The following is a 19815-nucleotide window of genomic DNA, read 5'->3' on the forward strand; positions in this document are numbered from 1 at the left end:
GGTTTAATTCACCTACAAAATGCAGAGGGAATGCAGAGAATGTTTTGAGGTCTAAAACAGTGCTTCTGTTGGATTCCCATGCTGCTCAAGACCCAGGAGTATAATAACCTTACATTGGGAGTGACAAAGAGGCAGTGCAGTGACTCCTATGAATTTTTGTCCAGAGAAGGCATCAGGAGGAGACATCACCAACCCCTTCCCTTTAAAAGGAGTTTAGACAAATTAATGGTGGACACGGCCATAAATGATTACTAGGCATTTTTGTAGGGACACAAGGAAGGGCCTTCTTGGTGGCTGCTCCCAGATTGTGGAACCCCTTCTCTTAAAAAATTTGACTGTTTCCCTCCTTGTTGTCCTTCCACTGGCAGGTGAAGACCTCCTTGCTCCAATGAGATTTAGGACTGTTTTTAATGAAAGGGCTGGTGTTGTGCTGTTTTTATCATAATTATTTGTATGTTTTGAACATATTTTATATATGTATATAGTTTTAATTCTGTTAATGTTTAATTGTTTATAATTTTTTTGTTTTTAGCAACTCTTGGTTTTTCCTCTGTAAGACATATTGAGTTCTGCCTGGGGAAAAGGTAGGGTATAATAATAATAATAATAATAATAATAATAATAATAATAATAATTTGCTTCCAGAATCTGAGGTTGTATTCTTCTGATTACCAATTGCTGGTAATTGCAAATGTGTGTGGGGGGGGGGGGTTGCTGTTGTGCTCATGGCCTGTTTCCAGGCTTCCCATAAGCACCAGAAAAGCAACTGTGGGAAAAAATGGGACTTTAGCCTGATCCAGGAAGGCTTTTCTTATGTTCTTAAGAAGATGTGTTCTAGACCACCAGCAGGCAGACTTCAGCCTTGACAATATCTTTGCACTGGAGCCAAGTGCAAAATAGTTTTGAGTGTGGGACAACATACCCTTAGGATTGAAGAACAGGACACAGCTTATTAAATCCTAAAACCCCTGTAAGAACCTAGTTCTTGTACCCCATCTCCAAGCTTTCTTCATATTAGTAGCCTAATTTAGATGAGAGCAAGGGAGATATTTTTTTGCTTGTGTTATTTATTCTTAAACAACTGGGAGTCAGAATCCTTGCTGATCCTCTACAAATCACTCAGAGTTCTGGTAGATCCCCGTCTATCTTCAGCCCACTCCTTCTAGACTTTTCCTCTGCTTGTTGGTCCTGAATAGGCGTCAAGATGCCCCAGTGGTTTCCATTTAAAATATTCCAGTATTTCTGTTATGCACATAAATTCCTTAATTTTTGTTTATTACTTTTTAAAAACGTCTAAAGCTATCAAGAACGTTAATTCCTGCATGCAAAACCCCCTCTAAGCATGTCTTAGCGACAGGACATTAATGGGAGCAAACCATGTTTGTGTCAATGGTGACCGTCTGCCACACAAGCAACTTTCTTTTGGCGAACGGGATTTGTTGACTTGGGAGAAGCAGGAGTTTGCATTGCAACAATCCTGCTGCAGCCGAGACCTGAAAAGCGGATTCAGCCTTCGTCCGATGCCCGCGAGCGTCTCTGCAGCTCTTACGAGGTGTGAGTCAATCGCCTCCCTCCGCTTGCATAAATTCTTGTCTCGCGTGTTGCGTCTGTAAGGAGCGTTTCAGTCCTCGGCGTGCCTTTCCCCGGTAGTTTCGCCGCGCAGAAAAATGCTGCTGCGGCCGTGGAACAGCAGCAGGGGCCGTTGGGGATCCAGCTCTTACTCCCTCTATTGCCTGCCGCGCTTTGGTTCTGATGCGGAACAGATTGTTGAGGGCAGCAGAGCTAGCAATCTGAAGCGCAGCTTGATCGATCGCCGTGACTTGGGATTTCTGCTGCAAGTGAAGGAAGGAAGAAGCTCCTCTCGAGAAAACTTGCTTGGTGGGCAGCACGAAAACGCACACAAAAGCCCACGGGGGCGCGCGCGAGGGGCTTGGAACCTGCAAACTTCCCATTTTCCACTCGCTGAGGAAAAAAAGCGGGAAGCAGAGATACAGCCGCGCGGGCGGGGCGCGTGTGCGTGAGGAAAACTGCCAATTATTTTTAACCAGTGAGGCTGTTTTTCTGGCATACGGCCACCCAGCAGCCGGCCAGCGCCCTAGCTGGCCTTTTAGCCGCGCGTGGTGGGGCAGGCAAAAGGGGGAGCCAATACACCGCGACGTTTTCCCGTCAGTCGCCTAACGGAGCGGCGCGCGTTTTTGCAAGAGGCGGGAGGAGCCAAGGCCGGCTTCCCTCCCTCCCTTCCAGTCATTTGCCCGGGGTATCCCAGGCGACTCCCGCCTCGCCGGAGCAGCACGCTGCCAGCCTGCCTGTGGCAGATCTCCCTTGCAGCTTGGCGTTCATGCTCGCGCCTCGAGAAAGAGAGAGAGAGAGAGAGGAGATTCTGGCGCCTTTTCCCACTTGTGCCCCCCCCGCCCCTTTCTGCCTTTGCTTGTGGCTCCTGCGGTCTGGAGCGCGCGCGGCGCTTTCCCTGCTCCTCCTTCTCTCTGGAGCGCCTCGTGCAAGGGCTGCTGTGCCTGAGGAGAAAGCGACCTCACACACTCTCGCCTTGCACCGGGCGCCGCCCGCCTTAGGGGAGCGGGTGAGGGTGGCGGGTTGTTTTGGGGAGGAACGGAGAAGGACTCCCTCTCAGCCTCTGGGCAACAGCAGCAAGAGGCAGGTACCAGCGGCGGCGGCGGCTGCTGTGCTGGGCATCGCCAGGTGCCGCTGCTGGCGCTGGCCTGGGGGGGCCGCTGTGCTGCATTGCAGGGCAGGCGCCTCCTCCCCCGCCCGCCCGCCTCCCCCCCCCCTCTGTTCCCTCCCCGGAGGGAGCAGGGCTATCTGGGCCGGGCAGCAGAGCTGTCCCTGGGCAGGAATGTCCCTGCTCAACCAGATAATGTTATTTATATCGCCGGCTGGCAGGGCGGCTCCGCTCAGCGCTCCCAGGACCACCCGGGCCCCCGCGGGTCTCTGTCTCGCCGCTGCCCCGCGCTCTGTGCTGCTGGTGCCCCAGGCAGGTGAGTCTGACCAGGGAGAGACGCCGCTTGGCACCTGGAGCGCACGGCGAGGGATGGAGTCGGGCAGGTGGTACCAGGCTCGGGCTGCTGGAGAAGGAGGAGGTGGGGAGGGGGAGGTGGCGATGTCGCAGGCATCTGTCACCCCAAACAGGCGGGGTTCTTATAAGAGCGAACGGATGTTGTGGCGGTGAGGAATACCGAGGGGGGAATTAAGAGAGGGGAAGGCTTGCAGTTCCTTATTGCCGCCGCCCCCCACCTTCTCCGAGGCTGACAGCCAGGGGGGTTGGCGTTGGCCCACTGAGAAGAGAAGTTAAGATTCTCGGCTGCCCCCTAGATCCGAGCCAAGGTTGCTGACGGGAAAGGCGCGGGAGCGATGGGGCTGAGGAGAAGGCAAAGTTAGGAGTTTGCGTGTGCGTGTGAATCTGCCTCTTACAAGATTTTGGAACTGTCCCATTCCCAGCAGCGCACCTGGAAGTGGAATCTCGAAAGGGAGCCTTTGTGGTGGGTAACCTTTCCCAGACACCTAACCATGTCTCCTTCTCCCACACACTGTTATGTTAGGGGTGTCTATGTCAGGACTTGGGAGACAGCATGCCTGCTTGAATTCAACTGTGCTCCTACCGTTCCCCCCTGCAAGGTGTCTTGTAGCGCCTTCAAGACAATAAATGTCTTGTGCTACAAGACTTTGTTGCTTTTGCTGTGTACAGTAGAATAAGAGGTTCACCCCTCCCGGATTTGCCTCTTGCACACTTGGCCCCTGGAACCTGTTTGGACGTATGATTTATAGCTTGCTCGTGCTTCCTTTTGTATAAATGTATGTCCCAAACCTGGAAAAGAGCACTAGGTGATGCAATATTATATTGTCCCACACATTTGTAATACTCAGTTAATGGGATTCAGCATTGGAGCATCTTGTTTTGGGGAGATCCTATGATAGAGGAGATGTGTGGGTCGCATGGGCTGATGTAAGCAAGTTGTAGTAGCTTTGTATCATTCGTTGGGTGCCGGCAAGACATTGTTTTATGTTGTAAATATGGCTTTTTTCAGTCATTCAATTTTAGAAAAAGTGTGTTTGTGTTTACAGGAGTAAAGACAAGTAAGGACAGAGCCTTCTGAGCTCATGTTACATAAAACCAGTAACGATTAACCTGTATTATTTTTTTTTGCACAGGGCAGGACTCTCCATTTAACTTCTTACCTAAATAGCGAGCTAGCATTTCATGTGCTGGATTTTTTTAGCCCCATAATTTGTTTGTCCTCGCAATAAGCATGTATAAGCAAACTGAAGTTGCAAGTTATCTCCCTCCGCATTCTACAGAAATCATTCTATAGCTCATACATTCTGTCAGAAGGGCATAGCAAAGATGTCACGAACCAAATCTGATTTTAAAGTTTTTGCCATTTTTCTAGATTTTTTTAAAATTCACTTTGTTTATGTCACTGCTTTGTAGAAAAACCTCCATCAAGTGGTATATAAATATTATGAGAGAAATAAATAAAGAGATGCATAATGATGCAAGAGGCTGAAGCCTTAAACGTCATCTTGTGATCTGCATTGTTTATGTGGGTTAATGTGGTTGCTGTACCTACCTATCTATGTAGATGTGGGCTTGTTTGTTCTGAACAGCTTTAGGCTTCAGTTTGGCACCTTCGGTGTTCAGAACAGCAGAGGCTTGAAACTGACAGATAATGGACGAAGAGTATTTTACTTGCTTGGCCTGCAGGGGAACCTTGGGCTGCAACTTTTTCTGCTCATATTTATTGGTGTGACAAATACAGTTAGTGTAGACTATAAGACTGTATCGGTTTATATGCCAAGCAGTTCTCAGTCTGCAAATGGTATGGTATTGCAATTCCTATTTCTTAATATAGTCATCTTTCACCCTAGGATTGCCTTCCTTCTTTCTTTTAAGTAAAGGTAATTAGAAAATAATAATAATAACTATTGATATTTATAACCACAGGTATACCATTATTTATAATGTCTGCAAAACTTTGAATATGAGAGAATTGTGTGATACACTTTGTGGATGTCTCAGGGATTTTACTCTGCATGTTTACTTTGAAGTAATTGCAGGGAACAAGTTTAGGATTGCAGCCTTGGACTGTGATGTCATAGGGGAAATCATCAGTGACATTGAGGAGGACTTGTTCCCATCTAAATGTGATTGGGGAGAAGAGTTTGGGCATACACCATTTAATGCATTGTGTTAATTGAGCTTCTGCTTGTTATTTCTGTGGTGTGTGTGTACAATTCATAACCACATACAAAATAATCTGTAAAAGCAGGGATGAACAAAGTCTTTCTTTCTGGCTGCCTGCCTGCCTATTAGCATTAACTCTCAATTTTATGGCTGCATTATATAGGTATCCTTTTCCAACACACACACACACACACTTTTCATACCTATTCATTATCTGTGGTCAGAGTCATAAATTATTGTTATCACAAAAGTTATAAAATAAATATCTTGTTTGGGACTTACCGGTAGTCAAATATCGATACTGAAAAGGGTAATGTAAGTGTTTCTCTCCCAGTCTCAAAAAACATGTTTCTTCTATTGAGGGAGGAAAGTTCCAGTAGCAAGGCTGTTGCTATTTTCCCCCTATCTGTATTGATAAAGAAAAAGGTTTGTGTGATATTCCGTGCCTGATTTATGTATAATCTACACTATCCATCTGTAGAAAAGACAACTGTTATTGTTTGGTAATACGTTAAAAACCCCCAATTTGACTCCTTGCTATCTCTGCAAATTGTGCATCTTCTCCGATGTGTCAGAAATATAGAGAAGGGGTAGAAATATAGAGACAAAAGATATGGGACTTACAAAAAAATACCCTTGCTTTTCTTAGCCTAAATATCTGTTAACCGTTGCGGGCTGTGCTATTATTAGCTTTCTCTCTCTCTCTCTTTCTCTCTTGTACCAACCAATTGTGTATAACGTGCCTAAAAACATCCTATTCTTAGTTCTTATGCTTTGTTCTTCATTGTGTTGTATCTGCAGTCTCTCTACAAACCATTCGCAGTGCCCAGATCAACCTACTTCGCCAGCCCATCTTGCGCTCCCTCCAGAGTAAGCATCAAATCTGCCTGTGATCCCATCTGTCTTGTGGCACTGCCTAAATAGGCTACCTCAAAATTAGCCTGGGATTTTTTCATCCATATATTCTGCTTTTCTATTTGTGCCACCATTGTTTGTGTATAATCTAAAGGACTGACACACAACTGCCCTGTGCCAGACATGGTGTTGTGCTGACGCTGTCCATGGCCCTTTGCAAATGGCAGGCACATCAGGAGTTGAGCAACCACACTGCCTTGCTTCTTCCAGTGGTGCTGCTGTAACTGGGATGTGGAGCAATTTTGACAAATTCTGTGGCATTCTTTCCCTGACTGGTGGCTGTTGTGATTGGAGGGAGTTATTGGTATTAGAAGATTGAGATGGGACTAAGGTCTATTTCGTATGTGACTTATCCTCTACTCAGGAGAAAATGTTCCATATAAAGTATCCTTAAATAAGAAAGTACTCAGGTATGTAGGTTAGGGTTGGTCAGCAGCATCACATTCTCAAATAAGATAGGGAGCTGTTTTATATTAGGGCAGACTATTTGTCCATCTGGTTCAGCAGAGGCTGCAGTGGCTCTCCAGGGCTTCAGGCAGACTCTGCCACCTGAGGTTTCTTAACAGAAGATTTCAGGGATTGTCTGGAGATCATCTGCAGGCAAAGCATGTGTCCTTCCCATTGAGTTGTGGTTCCTCCCCTTCCTTTAGGAAGCTCAGTGCAGTGCATATAGTTTACTACCATATCAGTCTAAACCCATATTGGTTAGATACCAACTCATATCAGCTTTTTGAGGGGAGGAGTCAGCTTGCTTTTTTATTTTTTATTTTGTACTGAACATGTTGAAACTCTTGTAAGGCCTGTCTAGTCTAGTCTCATATTTTAGCCTTGAGGTGCATTGCAACCATCTATCAAGGAACTATTTCCCCTAAGTTGGAGATGACTGGCATGCTAATATAATAGTATGTTTCATACAAGTAGATGTGATTTGTGTCTGTTCTGTTTTATGTCATCTTGGCAAATATTTCCTGAACTGGGACATGAAAGGATATACTTATGGATTTCCTTTGATTTTGTTATGACTTAAGTTTGTATGTAATTGATGGTGGTAGCGGTGGGGAAATCACATTTGTTGCTATAATAGTACTCAATAAATACATTATTTTACTGAAATATTCTGAATACTGTTTTTCATAAGCTAGTGAACAATCTAGATTAAATAATTAGAAGTTACTATGCAGTTTGATTCCCAGGCTAGCCCTGAAAAGCAATGAAGGAACTGAACCTGAATTTGACAGACTATGTCACTGTTTCCCCAGCTGGACGTTCTTGCAAGTGGGTGTTCTTTTCATATGGAATGCATCAACTTGTGAAATGTTGTTAACACGGGGGGGGGGGAATCTGGAGGAAATGCGTTTTCAGACCAAATACAGGTCCTAGCCAATATGTTTTATACTGAAATTAGAGCTGGAGAATGTGCCAACTCCAGTTGAAGAGTCGCATCTGGATATGGCTTGGTCTGCTCAGGTTGTCTTCTGATCTTAGGGTTCAGGAGTCTGGCCCTAAAACCTTATGTTTCCATACTGATCCATGTGCTGGAGCCTACTGTCTAAGCTGGAACTCCTTCACAGATGCTACAGTGTGAACTTTAAATGAAACTGTGAAATGGCTGGGCAAATAATATCTTACCTTTTCTTCTGCTTTCAAAGAAGAATTGTACAAAAGGATTGTGAGGCTATATTGTGTGAAATTTTGAATTCTTAGTGGTCTGAACCCAGTCCAGCATATTTAGTGTGATAAAGCAAGAAGCCCTTCATTATTGGCTCACTGTTGTACAGTATTTGGTTTTTAAAGTTGCCCAATCTGATGCTAGCCAACACATCCATTCCTTTAAGTGCTGTGTGCTTTTTCTTACTGGAGAATCCACACCTGATGCACTCTGTCCATTGTAGAGCTGTTTTGGCATACAGTGGTATGTGAAATAATAATAATCTTAAAAGCAGGGGAGCCCTTTCCAGCATGGGCCAAACTCTATGTAATGAGTTCTCTCCTTTAATAATAATAATAAAAATACAGTTAGATTATTATCAGAGCAATAAACATATTCTACAACAAACTTGGGGTATCCGATCTGAACATAGGAAGCTTCCTTATGCCAAGTCAGACTATCACTCCATATAGCTCATTACTGTCTACACTGATTGGCAGCGGTTGCCCAAGGTTTCAGACACTCCAAACCTTAACTGGAGATTTAACATGGGACCATCTGTGTGCAAAGTGTTCCCTCTGAGCTGGAGCCTTTCCCTGAGTCATCAACATGGATGGGAGTCTTGTGGTTGGAACTCTCTCCTTTTTTTCTTGAAAAGAAAAGTAGTTTTTGTGGTTGTAACAAAAGGGGAGAAAGCTAGGAAGAACTGCTGGCAACCTTCCTTGCGCAACTGCTGCATAACAGCCCTATAGGGTTGGCCAATTGTCTCTTAATTTCCCAATAGTTGCTGCCCCCACCACTCTATTTCAGACTTACAGCTCCACATGGGAGGGAAACCTGGGGTGCTCAAAGAAGTATTGGTGCCTGCTGTCCTGAGACAAACACCCTGTATTTCCGAGCCAGTTCCCTCTGTTAGCATCCACATCCAACTGCCTCTCCATGAAACCCACTCTTCTTCCCTAGTAGCACATGTGGGAAATTACCAGAATCACTGTGTTTGGCAAAACCACACTTCAAACCCCAGCAGCCAAATTATATTAGACTTTTTATTAAGAATAAACAAGAGAAGGTAAAAAGGCAATTGGACAAAACAGAATGAAAACAAATGGAGCTGGGTGACTCAAGCCTGTCTGCTTCTATGTGAATTACTCACAACAAGGTGTTTTCATCTTCTCAAGAGTAAAGCTGTAAGGAAAGTCAGTTGCACGTTTTCCAGGGGTCACTGGGGGATCAAATGTACCCCTGATCTGGAAGGGATGCCTCATGCATTGTATTCAGTGGCACCTGCTCCTTTTGATTAATCAGACCCATGTGATATTTGGAAGGTACCTAGTGTGACACCTTTGTATGTGTGTGTGGGGGGGTTGTTGGTAGACATTGGGGCAGGCATAGATGGCTATCTCTTGGTGGAAATCTGTCCTGAGCTTTTCCAAATTTCTTGCCAGACCATGCTTTTCAAGAGGTTGGTGGATTGAGGAGCTAGCAGTATATGTGCTGGCCTTACTTGAGGAAAATGGAGGGGAGAATGACCAGTGGCAAGATTAGGACTTCAGTTTGTGTGTGTGCTGCAACCCCAATCCAAATTTCCCTCTGAAAGTGCTGTTGGGTGCAAAGAGGAAGCCTTAACAAGTACACAGTGTTCATATGTTTCCCTCTTTATAGTCAACAGCATTCTTGGGAAGAGATTAGGATAAATACATGTTCAAATAGTTAGATCCCTTCCCCCCTACCACATCCCAAATCCAAATTGCCCCACACCCTGTGACTACTTTTTCAGAAATTGGGAGGGGGGGTTGAGGGAAACTCCAGCCACAGAACCCTCATGTATCATAATATACATACCATTTTAACTGCTAGCTTTCATGAGCCTCGTGTAAGATTTCTAAACTGTAAGCACTAGATGTCGCTTCCCTTGGTAGAACTTGAGTACAGAAAACACACATTAACCTCATCAATGGGCTGAGCTTCCTAATGGAGCCCAGCACAACTTGTGTTCCATAAGGTCAAACACACCCACCAGCCTTGAATTGTGTCCTGACAAATGATTGGCAACACTCCTCTTCCACATCCCCAGACAGGCTGCAAAAACAGGTGGTTTACTGCTTCCGGTAGGATGGCATACATAGATATTGAACTGTGTCAGTGTGTGGTTTGATGGGTCATAGATTAATCCAATTTACTATATATATATAAGAGAGAAAAGTGGTTTTGCACTGGACAGGCAAAATAAAGTTGTTGTTTTTTCATTTGCTGTTGTCAGACTTAACTATTGTAGCGCCTCTTCTGTAATCTCCAGTTTTCCAGTTTCTTTTAAATGTGGAACACAGAACTCTGTGCAATATTATAGAAGGAATCTTGCCACTGCTGTAAACAATTAACAGGGGTAAATTGTTTTATGTTCTCATTACTCGATGTTAATACAACCAGAGACCACATTAGTCTCTTTGGCTATACCACAGCATTGGAAACTTGCATTAAATTGCTTGTCCACTGTAAAATCATTTGAAGAATTACCTCTGGTGTTGTAAATTCCCAGATGCTACCCTTCCTTAATTAATCATCTTTGTGGATCTTATTGATGATTTGCTGCAACATAACTATGTCGTTTTGCAGGTTTTTGTTTGTGCGTATGTGTGCACACATGATTCTCTTAACTGTTATGTCTAGCCTAATAAAGAGACAAATGGAAAGGTAAATCTTGAGTTCTTAATCTTCAGTCATGCCTCATAGGGCGAATTTGGTGTAGCATTTTCGATCTTGAAACAGGTTTTGAATTCATGGGAATCAAAATTTATTCTTTTTAAATGCAGCTCCTCTGGTTAAGGATTGTTTTGGGCATTACTTAGCAATATCCCCAAAGGGTTCACAATATGGAGCTTCTGTTCTCTTCATGGGTTCCTCTCATAGAGTGATTTTTTAAAGCTACGTTTCTATCAGCGTTACCTAGCTGTTCTCATACCACACATGAATGTGAATTTGAAGGTCTCTTCTGAAAGCAGAAGCACACTTTCTAGCCTTAATGAAGAACATGGCATGAGATCAGAAGTCTGTGTGACTTTGCACAAGCTCTTTCTTCAGACATTGTTACGGCTCACTGTAGAGTTTACATCCTGTATTCTTCACCATGTTGTTCATACTGTAACAGAACCCTCAATACATTGCGGCCCTACACCGTGAGGAGTCTGCTAGCACTTGTTAAAGAGCTTTCAGAACACCACTATCAATATTTTCTCCTTCTGCTCATGGTTCTTTGGACTCAAAGTATATGTTTCTTTCAAAGACAAATTCAGGAGCAATTTTTGAAATCTTCAGTTTCAAATTAAATTCTGCATCAGAGTTGCAAGTTAAAAGTTTTATAAGTCATATTAGTTTGCATAATTTATTTTTAACATAGAAGTTTAATTCCTTTACAGAATTGAGATATGTTATTATCTATGTTGAGTATTCATCCTGAATCATTTATGGGAGGTTAAATTACATTGCATCAAAGCAAGTGTGATACCACATGCGGTGAAGTTAGGGAAATCCTTCTATTAAATTGTAGCTCACCTCATGCCAAAGGTTCACGGCAGGTAGCAATATATAAACGTAAAAATAGGTTTATAAAACCATCCAATTAAATCAAGTAGCTACCTTCGCTGACTAGTCTAACCCTTGACTATCTCAGAAAAACACTATTCTTGAAAGAACCAGACTTGGATTTTCTTTTTCAGAAGAAGTTGAAGAGCAGCCACCCAAAATGCCTCTTGATGTGCTCTTGCAATTCTAGCTTAGTATACAGGTGGTAAACCTAGGAGGTGTGTTTGACTGAGTTTAAAAATCATAGTGAGACATCGGGGTGGAGTTTTTGAGCATACTGACACCGGCCTAGGTCTCACCAGTTGTTCGTATCATTCTGTGCTATGGAATCTGTTGACCTTGATGCATGTGGACCCTAAATTAAAAGAAGACAGGCACACTTGACTCCAGGAATGGAATTCTACTAGCCTCTCCGAAAGAGATTTGGACATGTAATATAAATTATGAGAGATGGCAGCACTGAAATTTGTGAGACGGTTGTGTGTGTAAGGGGAAATTTCCAAGGCATTTTGTGTATGTGTGTGAGAGATGCTGTTTTGTTTTATGTAACACATCTATTTTTAGTGTAAGATATATGCGGAGCATTTGTGTTTGTTCCACGCTGTTGCAGATTAATTGACACAGGACACTCCAGTCGGTGTGCCTTTTTGGAATGTACTGTATGTAGGTTAGAATTACAATATCCGCTTTGCAGTTTGTTTGCTCCTGAGAAACTGTTTTGTGTATTAACAGGTCTTAGCCCAATGCTTCCTTTGCTCACTACTCCTGCAGCCCAAGAGGGATTATTTGCTAAATTACTGCTCCCCTTGGCTTTACTTTGCAGTAGGGCAGTGTCACTGCCATGATGGATGAGTTAATATAGTCAGGAAAAATTAACTGATTTTTAATAGGACAGGGGAGAGCTTAGTAGTTCAGAGGAGTTTTGAGACTACCTTTGTTTCATCCAACCCCTCACCATGGATTAATTGCTTTATCTATGTTCCTGCTTGCCCTGTCTGACCAAGCTGTGTGTCTGTTAATTAATTTGTTTGTTTCATTTGTAACCTTTCCTTCCTCCAAGGAGCTCTGAGTGGCATTTTTAAAACTTTGAACTGCCTGCTGATTTTGGTTGAAAGAGACTTGCCCAAGGCCACCTAGGGAGCTTGATAGCTGAGCAGAGATGAGAATAATACTCTATTCACTTTTCTGCACTTCCTTTTGGCTGAAAGGAGAGGGAGCCCTGTAGTCCAGAGGAGATGATGGTCTAATAGTGCATTTATATTGATGTAGTAAATGTAGCATGTGGCTTTGATATGAAACTACACAAATGCAAAGAGGGAGAGATGGCAGCACCAAACAGCATGACAACACTTCTAGACCAGTGCCTGCCAAATTTAAAGACACAAGCTCTGCAGGACGACATAGTCTTAATTAATTCCCAGCTTAATTTTGTTCAATAAAACTTTTAATTCCAGATGGGAGTCAAATGTGCCCCTTGGGGTGTAAGTGCCTGTAGTATAGCCTGTGGTGCTATGGAATTCTGTTGCACATGCACACAGAAACTCTGCTACAATGAGCTTTCTCCCCAGCACGATCCCAGAAGCTATAAATCGCTGTGAATGACAATAACGCACAGTGCAATCCTCTGCAGAAATCCTATACAGTCAGAAATAAGCTCCATTCAGTGAAGCAGGTAAATAGGTATACAGTGCAAATCCTATACTATTCAGAAACTCTGGGGGACTTTCTTCCAGATAAGTGTGTGTAGGATTTCAGGCACACTTCCTTGCTTTGTTCATCTTTAAGTATTTTTCAGTATTCTCACCTAAAAATGGAGTGTCCTTGTTATACAATTCAAAGGCTGCTTCCAAGACTGGTATGACTGGAGTTAGCTAGTAATTCTCTTCCATTTGTGTAAGGAAAGTGCAGAAGCAAGAGCTACATAACATCATTGGACAATTATAAGACAGTAGCAAAGATCGGGAAAAGGGTTGCACTTTACAGCTGAACTGAATCATCTTATCACAGTGAGCACAAAAGGTGCTTGGAATTCAGTTTTTTTTCTTTTTAATGAGTCCATATACTAAACCCCATAAAATAAAGTCATTGTATATAGGTTGCATTTTCTATCTGAGCCTGTCTGAAGCTGCTTTTTTAAAAAAATTCTTTTGTAGAAAAGGAACGTTTTTCAGACCTTTGAGCTCAAATGTATTAAAAGTGGCACCACTTAAATTTAGCCAGGGTTTCCCTCTCAGAAAGACCAAAACTTTAATGTCTCTTTGGAGAAGCAGGTCCATAAACTGCTTTCATGCAATAGAAAAAGTGTGACACATGTATGAACCAATCTTCCAAACCCCATTTTTCTTTCATTGTGAGAGCTACTCTTTCTAGTGGTACAAACAGGCTGTACCAGCACACAATGACAATCAGTTAGTGTGGTTGAGATCCTGTTTAGCCATTTTGTAGCTCTTGAGCCCAATCAGTTATTAAAAGATTTGTCTTTAAAAATAAAAAAGTTAAAAAAAAACCCACTCTCCAGCCAAAACTGATTACCAGGGCAGCTTCCAGATCACTATAAACAAGGCTGTTTATACCCTTATGTGTAGAGCCTAAAATGGCACAAAGTGAAAATGGATTGTGTGGGAAGAGGATATAATCAAACACTGGTGAAAGTTCTTAGTTACAAGTTCTTCTAATGACCCACTGGGTTGGAAAGGTTTCAAATCTTAAAATGCACACAAACAAAAATTGCAAAAACAAAAATAAGGCCTCCATCTGGAAGCCAGGGCCTATGAAGAACCTAAAATCCTTTCTGGCTTAAGCCTCCTTGGACTCATCAGCTGCTCAGTAAAGGTAAAGGTAAAGGTACCCCTGCCCGTACGGGCCAGTCTTGACAGACTCTGGGGTTGTGTGCCCATCTCACTTAAGAGGCCAGGGGCCAGCGCTGTCCGGAGACACTTCCGGGTCACGTGGCCAGCATGACATCGCTGCTCTGGCAAGCCAGAGCCGCACACGGAAACGCCGTTTACCTTCCTGCTGCTTCCATCAGCTGCTCAGATAAGCCCAAATATCAGTGTGGTGTAGTGGTTAAGAGCGGTAGACTCGTAATCTGGTGAACTGGGTTCGTGTCTCCGCTCCTCCACATGCAGCTGCTGGGTGACCTTGGGCTAGTCACACTTCTTTGAAGTCTCTCAGCCTCACTCACCTCACAGAGTGTTTGTTGTGGGGGAGGAATGGAAAGGAGAATGTTAGCCGTTTTGAGACTCCTTCGGGTAGTGATAAAACGGGATATCAAATCCAAACTCTTCTCTTCTTCTAAAGCATGAACCAATTTATAAGACAATTCTTAAGAAGGTGGCAGAAATCTATTGAATCCCAACTCTCAGTAAAATACATTTTAAAATATACAAGCATTCATTCATTTTAAAGCAAAACAAATGAGTATTTGCACTAAGTGGTAAAGAAAACAAAAGAATGAATGCAATGCACCATCACTAGCCATCCTAGGGCAATTTAACATGCACAGCTCAAATGATTTATGCTTTCATAATGAAATTAATAATTTTGTATTTCAGTGTTAACAACAAACATATGTTTGAATAATGAGATTCAGCCAAGTGTTGTTGCTCCAGATCTGGAAGACTGGATCTGCTTTTGCACCAATGAAGTAGCTCAGCCTTGAAATTTATGTAGGAGCTGGAGGCTCACCCTTTCCAGGCTCTTAGGCCATGATCCATGCAGGTGCTTCCATGTAATGTCTCAGGCAATTATATGGGCACTTTGGCAGCAGTATTTCTGAAGTTCCTGCCTAGCTCACCATCTTCTCTGTTCCTGTGGACCTTGGGGGAGATGGCGGGTGAGTCTGAGAGCTGTGTAGTAATCCATGCAGTGTTGTGAGGAGGACATCCAGTCAGGGATGTCCAGCTTCAGTGGCTCCTCAGAATCATCAGCATTGTAGAGATCTGCTCCCCAGCTGAAGAGACCTTCATATGAGCTCTGGTCAGAGTTGAACCCTGACACTGCATTAAGAAAATCAGGTGCCTGTTGTGATATAAGAAAAGACACAAAGCTTGCGTCTTGCAGATTTTGTTCTATTTTACTCTTTCCTCAGATTTTGACATTCTATTCAGGTTATTGTTCGGAAATGATTTTGAAATAGTTTTGTGATTTGCATAATCACTTAAGTCGACTTCATTATTATTATTTTTACCTAAAAGACTTTAACCCACTTTCTTAGGTTATGATTTCTAAAGAACCTCAATATTGGCATAATAACTTGTATCTGGTTTTTTTATTTTTATTTAATAGATTTTGACTCCACCTGCTACGGTATCTACCCTCATTTAAATCTATTAAATAAATAAAAAGCCTGGGAATGTACAGATACTCTGTCTACTTATCTCTAGCTCCTGTAAACATAATATGATAATGTAAAAATGTGGGGAAGAGAATGCCCTTCATAGAGAGCAATAGACGCTTCATATGTTGCTGGCTATTCAAAGAAATAGCTGTCTTGTATCAGAAAGTTAGTTTCTATACACAAGGCATTTCTCAAGGACAAGAATGTGTGGACTAGAATTGTTGTCATGCCAAATGGTAAAGCCAACACTTCTCTGTGTGTCTGTTTTTTTGCATGGATTCTAGTCTATGGTCTGCACTCTAAACAATGAAAGGATTTGTGAGCTTTGCACACATCAAATTGGCATGCCTGACACCTGCAAGGGTTGTGCCAGTTACCATGCTGTTTACTGCTAACCCAAATATACTAAAAGAATCTTAAGCAATTATTAAGTAGGGAGGCATTATCAAAAGGTAAACTAGTACAGTGGTACCTCGGGTTAAGAACTTAATTTGTTCCGGAGGTCCGTTCTTAACCTGAAACTGTTCTTAACCTGAAGCACCACTTTAGCTAATGGGGCCTCCCACTGCTGCTGTGCCGCTGGAGCACAATTATTGTTCTCATCCTGAAGCAAAGTTCTTAACCCAAGGTACTATTTCTGGGTTAGCGGAGTCTGTAACCTGAAGCGTATGTAACCTGAAGCGTATGTAACCAGAGGTACTACTGTATCTTGGTTATTGGACATATTTATTAATTAATTGTAAGGATACCTTCAAGTTGGCATCTGTGATATATAAGAATATATACCATATTTACTCAAATGTAATGCACACTTTTTTTGCTAAATGACATTGTGAAAATTAGGATGCACGTTAGATCTGATGCCGCATTTACATTTGCCAGCAAATACTTTATTGGTTTCATGAGGTGTGCATTAGATTCAAGGGCACATTAGATTCGCTTTAAAACGGTATTTCTTAACATACAGGGAAGCACTGGGATATGCATCTTAGCATACTTGGCTATTGAGACTAATTTTCCATGGGTGGAATAAGATATGGCAAACGGTGGTATGTTCAGGGAGAAGGTTTATGGTGCCTCAGTACTACTAGCTTTGACTGAACTGGGAGGAAACATACATTGTATTATTAAGCTGAAGTTAGCGCAGTTTAAATATTTGGAGAAATTATACAATAAGTATGTTAATGCAATTCAGGAAACAATAACAACACTCACTGCACCCACAGAAAAATACTGAGTTGTGACCCACTTCTTAGTCATGAAGAAAAAGAATGGGTATCATTCATATTCCTGGCCAGGAGTCAAAAGCAAGGCAAATTGCTGAGGGTTTACTATGACCACATTGTATTTAATCACAGAATCATTATTCAAAGTATTTTTAAGGTATTTTTTGAGGTACATGTGCCACAAAACAAATCACAGCATATCTGAAAATGCTAACCCAAATATAACTGCTGCTCCAATCCAAATAGTCATAGCTGGGTAGAGGAATCCCAGGAGCGGCTGAGGGGGGTGGCACAGCACAGTGGGTCTTCTGCCGCAGCTGTATTAGCCAGAGTGGAAGGGAGAGGGTGCATTAGGACAAGGACAATAATGCAAAATAAAAACTATAATATTGCTACAGCATAACACTAACAATTGAACAGTTAACAATTCATTTTAAACACAAGTAAATAAAATTAATTGAGCCTAAAGCACACCAATAGGTCAGTAAATAATATTCCGTATTATCTCCAAAGTTAGTACCTAGCAATTTCCCATTTATACCAAGACCCCAAAGGCTAGAAACTCCTTCTCTCTGCAGAACCCTAGCTCCAATGGGCAGGAGGGTGGAATAATGGCAGGTGGAAGTTGCCACCCTGCAGTAGTTTGCTTTCCATTTTCTACTGTGTTTGTGAGAGAGATGATGATGAGACAGAGGGAGCGTAGCAAACACTTTATTCCAGGCAGCTTTCACATCCGCTCATCTTGATTTCTTGCTGCCTTCCTGTGTGCTGCCACATATCTATTGTTGAGGCTTTTTGCCTCTAGAATTATGGAATGTAGAGATTTCTGAGGGAGGTGAAGGGGTGGGGACATCTTGCTGAAGTGGCAATATTAACTTCTTTGTCAGAGGTAATTTGCTGGCTAAGGCTTTCTCAGAGTCTAGGACACAAGCTGAAGCTGCCAGCCCAACCTTGTCCCCTCCTCCAAAAATAAAGAGAACCAGCTGTCACTGAGCCAAAATGCATTTATTGTTCCCAAGGCCAAACCTGCTGTTGGTCCTCAGAGAATTGCTGACAAAAGTTAACCTGAATAATGATCTGAAGTATTTCAGAAACTAGATAGGGACATATTTCTAGATGTTGATTCAAAAGGCCACAAGGGGATATTACAGCAGTTCTCTGCTCCTTGCTCCTGCCTAAAAACAAACCTCTGAGGTTGTATACATACACCCTTTATAATAGGACTGGCCTTGCATCAAGCTTTATTGATGCAATCAAATGATAGCCGTGTAGCATGATGGTAGAGTGGCAAAAGAGAAAGTGGAGCTGTGGTAGAAACCTTGAGATGGTGCAGACACAGTATTCAGGCATGTGTCATAAGTGGGGAAGAGATCAAAGGGAATGTTGCATGTCAGAACTGCTACCTCTTCCAAAAGGAGCAAAGCCTCTATGGTTGCTCATTTGCACATGCCAATTTAAACATACATTTGAAAACTGCCTGTTATTTTGTAGAGTCTGTCTCTCAGGCTGTAACTCTGAGAATGTCCAAAAAATCGGCACTTTTATGGGCTTTAACTTTCTGGTGCTTTGCCAAGATTGGTGTTTTATATTTGCGCTGGTATTATCAAACCACTTAGTCTCTCCCTTGCATGCTGTGGAGGCCTGGGTCAGAGCTGGTTGCTATTTATGGAATTGCATGCTGTCTGAAGATTCTGCATGAGAAACACTTAGGAACTCTGCATCAGAGAATGAGGGAAAGGGAGCCAGATGAAAGTGTTTGCATTTGTGGGCAAAAGGGAGCTGCTTCTCAGTACTTAAAACCAATACAGTATATATTGTGGCCGATTCCAAAGTCTACTAACTCCTGAATCCAGGTGAGGTTATTTGGAATATTCCCAGTTGCATTGAACTAGAGCAGAGAGAGGCAGCACGATGCCCTCCGGAAGTTTTTGGACTCCAACTCCCATCAGCTACAGCCAGGGATGATGGGAGTTGTAGTTCAGCAACATGTGGAGGGCACCATTTTGGCTGCTCCTGATCTGGAGCTTGCTTGTCACTCTATGATTTTATGCATGTCATAAAAGGGTCACAGTTTGAGGAATTATTTGCACAGCTACCTATTTTCCAGGACATGGGTATAAGAACACTATTCTCCCTCAGTTCCCCTCCCCCATTTAAAAAGAAATATGAATGTTAATTTGAATTCACATTCCAGTATTTTATGAATGGGAGTCTTGCTTCTTATCTGTGGAACAATTAGTTGCAAATGTACAAGAGCCATAAAATATTTTGTACTTCTGTTATATCAAATAAATTTCTTTGCTGCCCTGAAACAGGAGATAAGGCAGCAGGTTTTCAGTGCTTTGCTAATATGATTTTACTGCAATTAATACATTTTGTAAGAACATATCCATATGAATGCTGTCTTCTTAAAGATGAGGACATACTTATAGTTGGATGAAGCGTCCCTTTGTGCAACATGCATTAGCAAGTAAAGTGCTCTGGGATGAAAGGATGCAGTGGAGATTAAAGCATATTGTCAGGTTACTGCATGATGCCAGGGTTCTAAATCTACACTTTCTTCTGTAAACAATGAGAGATGACAGGCTTTGGTACGGGAATTGCTGTGTGAGTTTGCCATATGAGATTCCTAGGCTATATGTTGTGCGTAATACCAGAGTATGGTTATTGTTCTCTTTGTATGCATTACTATAATATTTCACAGGTGAGAATAATTTATCTGGCTTTAAGACTGAGCTCTTTCTGCATGCTTAGGTCCATTACTACCGTGAGAAAGTTTCATATTGTATTTAAGTTTAGAGAAATGTGTGAGATCCTTCTGAAAGCTATTCATTTATGCATACGAAGAACCAAGTGGATTAAAATGGTTCAAATTAGTCCCTGACCTTATCTATATTTCAACTAGCAGCTT

General features: G+C 42.5%; 1 protein-coding gene across 24 annotated transcripts in view; it reads left to right on the plus strand.

The window, feature by feature from the left end:
* Positions 1-2738: 2738 nt before the first annotated feature.
* SPTB (spectrin beta, erythrocytic) overlaps positions 2739-19815 on the plus strand; it is an 89986-nt gene continuing 72909 nt past the window's right edge. For 3 of the 24 annotated variants that reach the window (XM_083726688.1, XM_083726686.1, XM_083726677.1), the window contains exons 1-2: positions 3384-3494; positions 5999-6067. The gene's annotated coding sequence lies outside the window, so the exon portion shown is untranslated. Of the gene's footprint in view, positions 3061-3381; positions 3495-4164; positions 6122-19815 lie in introns of those variants that run through there. The other 21 variants (XM_083726695.1, XM_083726685.1, XM_083726671.1 and 18 more) reach the window with 18 other exon arrangements.

Source organism: Podarcis gaigeae (genome assembly GCF_964106915.1).
Source record: "Podarcis gaigeae genome assembly, chromosome: 1".
NCBI classification, from domain to species: Eukaryota; Metazoa; Chordata; class Lepidosauria; order Squamata; family Lacertidae; genus Podarcis; species Podarcis gaigeae.